The 9,190-nt window shown below is 41.1% G+C and overlaps 1 pseudogene; it reads right to left on the bottom strand.

Annotated features, from left to right (window-relative positions):
* Window positions 1–381: 381 nt before the first annotated feature.
* Window positions 382–9,190, bottom strand: part of LOC133242652 (beta-galactoside alpha-2,6-sialyltransferase 1-like) — a 68,754-nt pseudogene continuing 59,945 nt past the window's right edge.

Genomic DNA, 9,190 nt, shown 5'->3' with positions numbered 1-9,190 from the left:
CTGGGATTCTCCAGGCAAGAACACTGGAGTGGGTTGCCATTTCCTTCTCCAATGCGTGAAAGTGAAAAGTCAAAGTGAAGTCGCTCAGTCGTGTCCAACTCTTCATGACCCCATGGACTGCAGCCCACCAGGCTCCTCGGTCCATGGGATTTTCCAGGCAACAGTACTGGAGTGGGGTGACATTGCCTTCTCCATGAGGATAGAGACTGTACCTTTTTTGGTTTTTTTTTTACTTTACAATATTGTATTGGTTTTGCCATACATCAACATGGATCTGCCACGGGTGTACACATGTTCCCTATCCTGAACCCCCCCTCCCACCTCCCTCCCCATACCATCCCTCTGGGTCATCCCAGTGCACCAGCCCCAAGCTTCCTGTACCTTTTTTCCTGTTTCCCTGGTTTGCAATAACAACAGCATTCTGGTGGGGAAAGCAGACCAGTTTTGGCAGCCCTGGTGGGAAAGGTGGATCTTGCATTTACCTGGGTCGGGGGCGGGAGGCTCTGGAGGGAATGCTAAACGGGTATACATGAGTGAGACAGGAGGCTCTGGGTTCACACACCCCCGTGACAACAGGGCAAACTGGGCTGGGGGCCCTGCCCTTGAGTTTCTGAAGCCCCAGGGCTCTTGGGGCCTGGAGTGTGGGCTGTGATTATTCAGGCACACAGTCTTCCTTCCGAGGCCCGGGGTGTCCAGAAGACCAGCTGTAAAATGCCAGTGGGGAAGGGTGAGGGGGCCTGGCTGGGGAGCTTATGCTCCACAGCGAATTGTCCGGAAGCCATGCAGCGTGGCTTTTCCGAGCAGGTAGATGTCCTTGTCTGTGCCGAGGTTGAGGCGCTTCACCATGTTCTTCTCAAAGAGGAGTGGGTGTTAGGCGCCCATTGTGCAGGCACTGTCAAAATACCTCTGATAGTAGTTGCATACATCAGTCTTGCGCTTGGATGAGAGGAACTTGTAAATAACCACTTGGTCACACAGTAACATCATAATGACAATGCCGAGCATCCCGGAGGACAGGGGGTTTGGCTGGATCTGCTCTGAGGAGATTTCTTGAATGATGTCCCACAGCTCCCAAGGCATCTGGAACTTGAGGATGTAAAAGGGCTGATCAGGATGCAGCTTACGATAGCTCTTGAAGTTATTGAAGAAACTGTAGTTGGGATTCCTGTACCACTTTGGGATATCTGAATGGTAAACAGATGGGTCCCACACAATTAGGATTCCTTCATTGTACAAACTGTCTTTCAGGAAGCCCGCTTCTGTGGTGACCAACTGAGAGTTTACCAGACGAATGGTGGTTTTCGTGCCCACGTCTTGTTGGAATTTGACTGTGGGTGCCCCATTAAACCTCTGGACTGCATCATGATCATCTATTTCTCGACCTAGCCGGGAGGACTTCAGAGATCCTGCTGGAGAGACACACCTGCCCCACTGCCTTGGTCCTAATGTCCTCCTGAGGCAGGTAACCCTCCCAATCAGAGGTGTTGAAGGGAAAATCTGTGGTCTCTATCATTGAAATGTTCACGTGGTCCCAGAGGTAGCAAAGCAGGGCCTCTGCACTGTACTTAACCTTGGCCCCTGGCCCCTTGTATATCACTTTGTACTTGTTCATGTTCAGATAATTCTTCCGGATAGTTTGCAGCCTGGGGATAAGGTTTTTGGAGGAGCAAGGTGACTCAGTTATACTGAATTATTTTCCATTGTAGTTTATTACAAAGTATTGAATATAGTTCTCAGTGCTATACAATAGGTTCTTGTTGTTTATCTATTTTATATTTAGTAGTGTGTATCTGATAATCTCAAATTCCCAATTTATTGCTCGTTCCCCTTTCTCTGTTGGTTAAGTTTGCTTTCTATGTTTGTTGAGTCTGTTTCTGTTTTGTATATAAGTTCATCTTATCAATTTTTGTTTCCAAATATAAATGATATCATATGATATTTGTCTTTATCTGTTTGACTGCACTAGGTATGACAATCTCTAGGTCCACCCATGTTGCTGCAAATGGCATTATTTCATTCTTTTTGATAGCTGAGTAATATTCCACTGTGTATATTAATATGTACCATATCTTGTTTATCCATTCCTCTGTTGATGGACATTTAAGTTGATTCCATGTCTTGGCTATTGTAAATATTATTGCTATGAACATTAGGTTGCATATATCCTTTTTTTAAACATTTAGAATTTATTTTTTAATTGAAGTATAATTGCTTTACAATGTTATATTAGTTTCTGCTGTACAGCAATGTGAATCAGCTACATGTATACATATATCCACTCCCTCTTGAGCCTCCCTCCCACCCTTTCCCTATCCCACCACTCTAGGTCATCACAGAGCACTGAGCTGAGCTCCCTGTGCTGTACAGCAGCTTCCCCCTAGCTCTCTTTACACATGGTAGTGTGTATATGTCAGTGCTACCCTCTCAATTCTTCCCACCCTCTCCTTCCCCCACTGGGTCCACAAGTTCATTCTCTACGTCTGAGTCTCTATTCTTGCCCTGCACATTCTTTGGATGTATGCCCAGAACTGGGATTGCTGGATCATATGGTAGCTCTAGTTTTAGTTAACTTCAAGGAACCTCCATACTGTTCTCCATCGTGGCTGCACCAATTTACGTTGCCACCAACAATGTAGGAAGGTTCCCTTTTCTCCACACCCTCTCAACATTTATTATTTGTAGACATTTTGATGATGGCCATTCTGACCAGTGTGATGTGGTATGTAAATATGTTTCTACACACAAATATTGAAGTATCTGAAAGAGAAAAAAATTCCATTTATAACTGCATCCAAAAGAATATGAAATACCAAGTAATCAATTTAACTAAGGAGGTAAAAGATTTAAACAATTTAAACTCTAAGACATTAATGAAAGAAATTCAAGGAGGTATGGATAAATGCAAACATATTTCACTTTGGGTTTTGGATTTAGAACTGTCTTTATATTCAGTATTGATCTCTTGAAGATTATTTTAATCTTAATCAGTCTTGATTCTCTGAATGTAGGTGATTTTAGCTACATGAGACCCTCATTTTCCATCTCTTACCCAAAGATACTTTGGGGGATTTTATAAAGTCTCTTAAAGAGTTTGGTAGACTGTCTTTCTTTGTTCTTCTCTACCTCTGTCAGTCTAGTAAGGAAGATTCCTGTCAAAATAAAAAAGGTGATTTTGCCTTGACTTATTTTGTAATTCATAGTGGTTGTTGGTGAGTACTGTTCCATGTATAAATTCTCATTAAAGGCCATTTTAGGGATTACTGTATCTTAAGAAATGATTGTCCTTCCTCCCTTTTTTGCAGAAAAGAATGACACACAGAAAATTGCATGGCAGGGGCATCGAGTAGTAAAGATATGGGAACACTGATACAGTTGTATGCCTTTAAAGTGAAATTGGAAAAAAAAAAGAAAGTGAAATTGAATCATGGTAGAGTGGAAAGAATGCCAAATTTGTAGTCAGAAGCTCCTATGTTTGAAGCTTGGTGCTTGGCAAGAGAGAATGAGGGCATCAGTGTTCAACCTGCAGTGCCCTTGTAAGAATTAGAAGACATGCATGTATGGGTTTCCACAGGATTTGGCATTTAATAAGTACTCAGCTCTTTTATTATTAAATGGTTGGGAAAGTCGAGTGAAAGGGTGAAGGAGAAACACCTAGATTAAAAGAGCATGAGTAACACTTAGATATTTATTAAACAAAATGTACAAACAATGATGATATCTGAAACAATAGTAATTTTGAACACCAGTTGAACATATGGTGACATAAGCTTATTTTAGGTTTGGAAACAGTGTCATAACTTGATTTTTAAAGTTTCTTTTAGAGATGCAAACTGAAGAATACACAGATTAGAGGGCAGGTTAACGGGGTATATATGGGGCAGGATTGTCCATGAAGTGGAGGTTTTTAGGGCTATAGGGTATGGATCTCTGTCACTGTATGTGTTTGTGTAAAAAAAACAAAATTTTTGTTATACACAGTTACATGGTTCTCAAAAAAGGAGATGGGAAAAAGACAGTTATAGGTCATAGCTTAAGACATTAAGCTACCCCAGAATTCAGAATCATAGATAAGAGCACGGGGAACTTGAAGAGTGGCACAAATACATATAAGTTTGTTAAGGAGAAGCAGTAGATTCCAAAGAATGGCCTTATTTGTGCCACAAATGTCCCTGGAACTAGGCTCGTAAACACACAGTAATCATGAATGTCACACCAGTTAATAATGTAGATGTTTAATGTCAAAATCACAGGTCTCTTTCTGAATTCTGACTCTTCATTAACTCCTTCAGATCTTTGTCTCAGTTCATCTCCATAATCAGCTCATAGGTTTGTTTATGGCTTTTCTTGATGTTGAGTATTGACTATATTTCTCCTTGTTTTTGAACAACCTCTGCTTCATTCAGTGCTTTATTTATGCTTCTGGAATATGTTTACCAATATGAAATTGCTCTTTTCCCCCTCAGGACATGCACAATGAAGAATATAAACCTTTTGCCTAACTTTTGTTATTTTATCTTAGTCATGTATACTTTAATTTTCTGCAGAATAAAAATTCATTAAAATGATACTGAGGCTTATACAGTATGACAGAATTGACCAGAAACACAGTTGAGATCATTATTTTACTTACAGAAAGTCTCAGTTGTCAAACTATCAAATAGATGATAACATAATTGATCATAATTGCTTATTAAAATGAAAGCATCAGCTGGCAAGATGGCACCTTGATTCAGAATCATTTTAATGACTGAATCAGAGCACTGCATGTTTCAAATTTGAGGAATTAGCTGCTACTGAGGCTGAAAAAGAAATGTACCTGCTGTTGAAGGATATAGCTTTTTAAAATAGTTTTATGTATTTGTGTATATTTAGCTGTGCTAGGTCTTCATTGCTGGGCAGGCTTTCTCTAATTGTGATGAGTGAGGGCCAGTCTCTAGTTGTGTTGTACAGGCTTCTCATTGTGGTGGCTTCTCTTGTTGTGGAGCACAGGCTCTAGGGTGTGCGGGCTTGAAGAGTTGTGGCACATGGGCTCAGTAGTTGCAGCTCCTGGGCTCTAGAGCCCAGGCTTAATAGTTATGGCACATGGGCTTAGTTGCTCTGTGGCATATGGGATCTTCCCAGATCAGGGATCAAACCCATGTCTCCTTCATTGCCAGGCAGATTCTTTACCACTGAGCCACCAGGGAAACCCTGAAGGATATAGCTTTTATATATGACATACGTCAGAAATAACAGAGGGAGATAGTTGAAACAAATATATTCATTTTACTAGATAACTCTTCTACCACACATTGATGTTTACAGAGCATTGCACTTGTGGCCCAGTTTTGTCTCCACAAAATAATACTGACTATGATTCTTATTTTATGTTGAGACACTGTTTCTCAAGGAATTCAATTGAAATGACTTACCCTAAGTCATTTGCCTGATGAGTACTGAAGTTCTGACTCAAGGCTCATCTCTGAATTGAGTGTTTTTTCCCCTTGTTCCTCCACTAGCACCCACAGATAAGAAGTTTTTCCAAAGTTATATTATTCTAAAAATGAATGCATTAAATTCACTTCTATTGTGAAACCTCAATCATAACTTCATAGTTATCCTTGGAAAGGATGACCAATTTTCTGCCATTATAAATTAGTAGAGGTGTACAACCAACTCACAGTTCTATTGGTGATTTCAGTGGAAAGTCTCCCAAATTATACTTTATGACCATTTTGAAACCAGTGTAAGGAAGGTTGAGTTAGGCTTTATGTCAAAGAATTTTACCTTATCAGGTGGAGACTCCATTGCTTTCACCCGCATCAGGAAACCATAGCTATTCTTGAGACTGTTTCTGGTTGTCAGCTGTCCAGATGTTTTTTCTATAGCCATTTTTGTTTTAACTTTTCATAGATAATTCTCATAGTTTCTTATCAGTTTGCATGAAAGCCTTTGTTTCATTATTTCCTAGTTGAACCATTAATACGAAATTAGTTTCACACATGATTATAGTCACTATTTTGATGGTTTGATTCCCGAGCTGCTCACAAAATATTCTACTGTATATTTTAAGGATTTAAGATTCCTTATACATGTTCATTATATTTATTTCAGTAACTATATCTTTCTCAGGGGAGGAAACATTAATTTCCCTGACAGTGTGTATTAAGCTATTAAATGTTTATGATGGTGACTGTATCTTCGTGGGAGTGAGAGAGTGTATTGACGGGGTGATGGTTTGGAAGCAGAAATACTACCTTAAGGCCCAGAAGACACAGGCCCCTTCCTAGCCTCTGACCAGGCTCCTGGTGGGACCACTAGCAATCCACTTCCAGCCCCTACTCTGGGTACTCATGTCTCAGGATTCCCTTCTCTAATGGCCCTCAGTCCCCTTCCAGGGCTGTGTGGGTCTCTTGGGCCCATTATACTGAGTGCAGACCTGCCTCATTTGTGTACAGTCCTGGGCCCAAGGGGTAACCAAGTGGTAGATATCAGTAGTGAGGTGTGAATGAGGTTTTAACCTGTGTTTGGTGGTGTCCACATGAATGCACAGTCCCTCTCAGGGTGGGAAGATGCAGAGCAGGCAGAAGTGAAGGAGAAAGGACCTCTCTAGCCCAGTGATAGACTTTGTCTGCGCGGCTACCTTCTAACCTATAAGTCCACAGTCTGAGAGTTCAGAATCAGAACGCACTCTTCTAGGTGAGTAAGGTATCTTGTCAAGCTAGGAGCACAGAACACTTTTACTTACCCTTTTCTGCATGTTATTTTTGACTTGTGAACACACAGATATATGATGCGTGAGCCTCTATTTGTTCTCTTGTCACAAGCCCCACAAATGCTACAGGTGGCCTGAGCCAGGGTTGCATTATCAGATAGGGAGTTTGCATCTACTTTGCTAGCATACACCAGCAACATCAAATGTAATAGCTTAATGTTAGCAGAGAATGCCGTGCTGACCGTCAGAGCCTTGATTATGTCTCCTGAAATTGAAATAGCTTTCCAGATTTTCTCTGGTAGATACCCTAAAAGTACCACACTGTGAAGTCCCTGTGCAAAGTCACTAACTAAATATTCAGACTCTCCTAAAGTACTCCTGACATGACAGTTCATGGCAGTTCCATCTAAAAATTATTTGTCCATTCAGTAAACATCTATCAGTCATCTACTGTGTAAATGGAAGGCATTTTGAAAGAATATGTTAGGGGTGTAAAAGATGAATTATGCTCAGTTCTCATTTTCTGGTCTAACAATGAAGATCTCATAATCTTTTAATAACTGTAAGATAGGTCAATAAGTAGTATATTCATGACAGATAGAGTCATGATTCTTTGGGAGTTTCTGTGTAGGCAGTTGTGCATTTCATGCACTGCTTAAATTATACCATCTGCGTTTGAATCTCCGAAGCTTGCTGCCTCCGCCTCCTTCTGCTTACCTCATTCTTTTTTCTAGCTAAATCCTAGTTAGTTTTTGAAAGTCAGCTCAGATTACAGCCTCTGCAAGGTACATTTCCCAACACTGTTCTCCCTTGCCTGGGGTAGGTTGCATTATCCCTTGAGTTCCCAGAGTACCTCGCTTCACTGGATTCTAAGTTTGTACATCTGTCTGTCCCCGAGAATTGGGCTCCTTTAGGGTACAATGGTGGAGAAGGCAATGGCACCCCACTCCAGTACTCTTGCATGGAAAATCCCATGGACGGAGGAGCCTGGTGGGCTGCAGTCCATGGGGTCGCAAAGAGTCAGACACGACTGAGGGACTTCACTTTCACTTTTCACTTTCATGCATTGGAGAAGGCAATGGCAACCCACTCCAGTGTTCTTGCCTGGAGAATCCCAGGGATGGGGGAGCCTGGTGGGCTGCCGTCTATGGGGTCGCACAGAGTTGGACACCACTGAAGCGACTTAGCAGCAGCAGAAGCAGCAGGGTACAATGGCATCTTCCACATCTGTAAGTCCTCTACTCCACACAATGTCTAGGACGTGCTGGGAATGCTCTAATGGCCTGCTGAATGGCTGAGGATCACAGGAGTATAATAACTATGTTGTAGAATACTAAGGCAGAATGTAAAGAGGAAGAAAAGGGGGGGGTAACTGATTGAAGTAAATGAAATATCATGAGCAAAACACAAGTGAGACACTGATATAGAGGAAAAAAGCGAAGAGTGTAGCTGAGCTCTCTTGTGGGTTTTCTGGAACAAAGATTTGGAAACTCATGCAGAATAATAAAGCTTTTGAATATTAGACTAAGGTGTCTTCATCTTTTTTGTTAAAAATATAGTTCCAGTGAGCATTTTTAACCAGTAGAGTTTTGTGAATGGAGGTCTACTTTAAGAATTAACATCATGGTTTGCAAAGATGCCTAGGAGGAGACACAGGGACCTGCAGATGAACTAAGAAACTCTTCACTTACCAGCCATTTCTGGATAGTTTATTAGTTCACAGTTCCTGTCCTGGGATCTGGAGACACTGAAGCACATAAGTCTTTAAAGTCCCACAGTCTGACATGGGAGACTGACCTTTAAAGAAGGAGGAATGATCCTGGAAGATATTTTAGAGCTTCTATGAAGGGACCTTTCTATATACCCAGAGGAGCATAAGGAGTCATGGTTGGCTATGGTTGGAAACTGATATTTGCCTGGAGGGAAGAATTATTGACTACTCATATCAGAATGCAAAAGAAGGGTTTTTTTTTTTATTGTAGGATAGTTGCTTTACACTGTTGTGTTAGTTTCTGCCATACAATAACTCAAATCAGCAGAACGAGATAAAAAAAAAAAAATATATATATATATATATCTCCTCCTTCTTCAGTCTCCCTCCCACCCCATCCCCCCAGGAGGGGTTGTTTAAGAGGTTTAATCATTTTGAGCCTATTGCTTTTTGGGGATTACAAGCAGACATAACAACACAAGTACCGAACAGATTGTGCCTCATGAATCTCCCAACTTAATTTCTGCAACTACCCCCACTATGCAGCATAAGGAATCATTAATGTTATACTGGAAGGAAGGCAGCCTCTTGTGTATTGTGTTGCACAGAGTATAAGATAGTGGGGCACAGAGTATGAGATAGTGAAAAAGAGACAATGTAACTGTTGAGAAGATAATGTGAAAAGCTAAGGCTTAGACATGCAGGAGCAGAAACCAATTTAGATCACACATTGATAAATATCCAGGAAACTGCTGAGCATGAAACAACTTTGGGTTGAGGTAGTC

This window comes from Bos javanicus, chromosome X (genome assembly GCF_032452875.1).
Source record: "Bos javanicus breed banteng chromosome X, ARS-OSU_banteng_1.0, whole genome shotgun sequence".
NCBI lineage: Eukaryota > Metazoa > Chordata > Mammalia > Artiodactyla > Bovidae > Bos > Bos javanicus.
Note: the sequence above shows the minus strand (reverse complement) of the source record. Positions and strands in the feature narration are given on the sequence as shown.